Source organism: Heterocephalus glaber, unplaced genomic scaffold (assembly GCF_053883595.1).
Source record: "Heterocephalus glaber isolate CG9 unplaced genomic scaffold, H.glaber_assembly_v1.0 deba00001547, whole genome shotgun sequence".
NCBI classification, from domain to species: domain Eukaryota; kingdom Metazoa; phylum Chordata; class Mammalia; order Rodentia; family Bathyergidae; genus Heterocephalus; species Heterocephalus glaber.
The window spans coordinates 18,957,989-18,962,067 of NW_028258340.1; the positions used below are offsets into that span (position 1 = coordinate 18,957,989).

Sequence of the window (4,079 nt, forward strand, 5' to 3'; positions counted from 1 at the left end):
CTGCTTGTAGAACTTTCTTCTTCTGTTGAGTTCGTGGAATCTTAACAATTATATGCCTATGTGTAGATTTTTTTTTTGATGAAGGCTATTTGGAGTCCTATATGCCTCACTTATCTGTATGTCAAGCTCTTTTCCCCTGCCTGGGAAGTTTTCTGCCATTACTTCTGCAAAGAGTTTTTTTTTATGTCATCTGCACTCTCCCCTGTTCCTTCATTGACTCCGATCAGTCTTATGTTTTTCTTCTTTGCATCGTCTAGCAGCTGCTGCATTGATTTCACGTGTTTCCTTATAATTTTGAAACAGTTTTTTCTTTTCCTGGTCATTAATTGCAATCTTACCTTCTATATCTGAAATTCTGTCCTCACATTGGCTCATTCTGTTGTGTAGACTTTCAGTGGAGATTTTCATCTCCTGGAAATCTATTTGCATCTGTTTTATGGATTCCATTTGTTTCCTATGTTGGGATTCCATCATGTTCCTTAGCGCCTGTCTAGATTTATTAATCATGTCTTGCACTAGGAGCACAATTTCTCCTGTTATCTGAGAAATTATTTCTGATTTCATTTTTTCCAGATCCCCTTTTGTTGCCAGTTCAGTGGGTCCAGGTGGTTGAGTATCAGAGTGTTCCTTCTCATTTCCCTTTGGGGTTGCTATAGGTGATCTGGAAGTCTGGTTTTGAGACTTATTTACGTGTATTCTCATTTTGACTGGGGGGGGACAGGGTGGGTGCTGTTGGTGTCCGCGTGGCTCACCTCCTCTGAGCTGTGATAGGTGGGCCAAGGGCTGGGAGTGGCGGTAGGGATGGTGGCCCGAAAGCCCCTTCCTCTGGGCCGGAAGCGGTGGGGTGTTTGGAGGCCCGGAAGGCCCTTCTTCTGTACCAAGAGCAGTAGGACGGCGGCTCAGAAGTCCCTACATCTAGGGCAGGAGCTCTTTAAATGTTGAGAACTTGATTAGCTCCAGTACAGTGATCTGGGGGTCTGGTGTCCTCTGCCTCTTTGTAGTGTGAAACCAGGTGGCTGTCTGCAGAGGGCCGATTCGGTGTTTTCAGCGTGACTGGTGACCTTGGGGCCACATCTGCAGACCTGCCTGTCTTCAGCCTCAAACCTTTTTTTTTGAAGAAAAATGTAGTTTACTTTCCCGGTGTAAAAAGAAAGAGGGATAGATGCTGTTTTGCCAGTGGAACAGCACACAGTTCAATTCTTTTTTGCAAAGCAGAGGAAGAGACTACTTCTCACAGTTTTTATTGCTGTGAGGTCTCCTCCGCTCTGCAGTGGAGGAACTCCTTGATGTGTCCCTTCAGGGTTGTCACCTCAACACTTGGCAGGGCCTGGGCCCCCTCCCATTGGTGCTCTGAGGTTAACGCTCTAAAACGCCCTAAGGACTCAGGCCAGGGAAGTAGTGTGCTGCCTCAGTGGAGCAGCTGTGCCAGTGAGCATTCATTCCCATAGCTCAGTGGAGTCCTTTGTCAGCGGCTCCTCCAGCCCTGGGTCCTTACGCATGTCCTCACCTGGCCTCCATGCTGGCTGGCGTTGTCCCCCTCCTCCTGACTGACTACTGAATCTTCCGACTAGTGATGTCATCTCCCGTACCCCTCATGGAAAATGTTATAGGCATCCATGAAAGAAAGGTTTCCCAGTGAGACTTTAGCATTTTAAAACTTTTATTGGATGAAGCTGTTTTCAAGAGAATGAGAAGATACTCCATAGAGAGGGAGAGAATGTTTTCAAAGGAAATATTTTGTAAAGAGGTGTGATCCTCATATGGAAACAACAGCCCTCCCCGTGGCCGCCCTCCCGGAAGTTGCCATCTCCCCCAGGGCCGGCTGGTCTTAATGATCCAGGGGAGCCTTCCGGCTTGGGGCTGGCTGACAGCCCACGTGGACTTGGGGATTGGAGCCGGTGCTCAGGCCTTGGCGGCAGTAACAGAGGCGGCAATGACCCAGGAGGCTCAGGCGGCTGTGCCCTGGGCCCACCGCCCCTGCCCTCCCCTCCTGCAGCAGGCGCCGCTGTATGGGGCCTGGGGGTGTGTGTGTATGTGCTGTGACTTCGCCCCCCCAAGGCGCACAGGGGCTGAGCCCTGCAGGGGAAAAGGGGCGTGCTGGTTCCATGCCAGGAGGCTGGCTGGCCTCAGCATGGCTCAGGGGCCCGGAGTGCTGATGCTCAAGTGCGGAGTGGTGGGCGATGGGGCGGTGGGCCAGACGTGCCTGCTCGTGAGCTACACCAAGGACGCCTTCCCCAGAAATCCATGCCCACCGTCTTTCAGCACTACACAGTCAGTATCACTGTAATGGGCAAGCAGTACCTCCTGGGACTCTAGGACATGGTCGGACAGTGCCTGCCTCAGTATCCCTGAGAATCTGGCTTGGCACTCAGGCTTTGGAGGAAGAAAAGGAGTTGGATGTCTTGGAGAAGGAAGACTATGATCGTCTGAGGCCTTTATCTTATTCAGTGACTCAGGTCTTCCGCATATGCTCCTCGGTGGGTGATCAATCCAGCCTCTTTTCAAAATGGGAAACAAGAGTGGGTACCAAAACTTAAGGAATGTGCACCAAATGTACCCTTTTTATGACTAGGAACCCAGATTGATCTCTGAGATGACCCCAAAACTTTAGCAAGACTGAAGGATATGAAAGAAAAACCTGTATGTGTGGAACAAGGACGGAAACAAGCAAAAGAGATAGCAGCATAGCGCTCTGCGCAATGTTCAGCTTTAACCCAGAAGGGACTGAAGCCTGATTTTGATGAGGCTGTAATAGCCATTTTAACTCCAAAGAACCATTTTAAAAAGTTAAAAAAAACAATAGGGTCAAAATACATAAACTGTTGTTTGATTACATGAAAAACCTCTTCAGTGGCCAAGAAAACTATCAGTTACTCTCAGAAAGAATGTGAAACGCAACAGCGATACCCACACCTCTGCTAACGAAGCAGTTTCATACTTCAAAGAAAACAAAAACAAAAACCTGTCCTCAGAATGCTATAAAGTTCACTAAGAATGATCCTTAAAGGTATGAGGATCAGTAAGTAGAATCCAAAGCCACAATCTATTATAAATACTTCATTTCAACTAGAAGGTACAATCTCTCGGGGTTTTCATAGTTTAAAAAGCTACAATCACATCATGTTGAAACTACATTAAAAACAAAACAAAACGCAGTGCTGTACATGGAACTGCATGGCTTTGACCATATACATTTCCACGCAGGCCTCATGGAACCTGCACAAAGAAATATCTTCTCCCTTTGCTCCAGTTCATTTTTCGTGTACGGAAGTTGCTTTCTATTCCCGTATATCCAGAGTGGTGAAATAGCAAGGCCAGCCACGTAGCCAAAGGTTGCTCCAAGTGTATGAGAAAGAATGTATGAGATCAACAGTGAACAAATGTTTATTATTACCTGAGCACAAGCTAAATGTAAACTAAATATTTCTATATTAAACTTAATATGCTTTCTTGAAGAATGCCAAAAGTGTACTGAGGTCATAACTGCATTTATCATCAACACTGACATTGTACACATTTTAGTTAATGTGCTTTAAACTGTAACAAGGCTTCTGACAATTGCAGATTAAGTCTGATGCTCCCCAAATTGCATGAGATACATGCTAAATTACAAATTAAAATTTGGGGTCGGGCTTTGGCACAATCATTTTCTCAACTTAGCTCTCTGAACTAGCTGGTAATTTTTTTACTTCCCACATTGGCTGTGTACATCAAATGAAATGAGAAGTGTGTATGCTGACCAAAACACAAGAGAACTTTGACTTACGTTAAAGAGCCAAGACCTAGAATCTAAGCATGTTATATGGAATTTAAAACAGAGCAGCTGCTTCTGTAATAAAACTGTTGTCACCGTTAAGATACAGATATTGCAAGTATAGCAGAAGTTATAGAACCATAATTTATATACACACTCAGAATGTAAGTTAAACAGAATATTACTGGCTTTCAAATATCTATTCTCTCCAGTTGTATTACGTTTCATCATATTCCATTAAGCAAGAAATAAATAATATGGATTTAATTAATCCTGGGGCAGTACATATTTGTCCCGAGGTGAAAGGGTCCACTTAAAAAAAACA

At 45.2% G+C, this 4,079-nt stretch overlaps 1 pseudogene; it reads left to right on the forward strand.

The window, feature by feature from the left end:
- The first annotated feature begins 2,131 nt into the window (after positions 1-2,131).
- LOC101706527 (rho-related GTP-binding protein RhoQ-like) lies at positions 2,132-2,838 on the forward strand (annotated as a pseudogene).
- Positions 2,839-4,079: the final 1,241 nt, after the last annotated feature.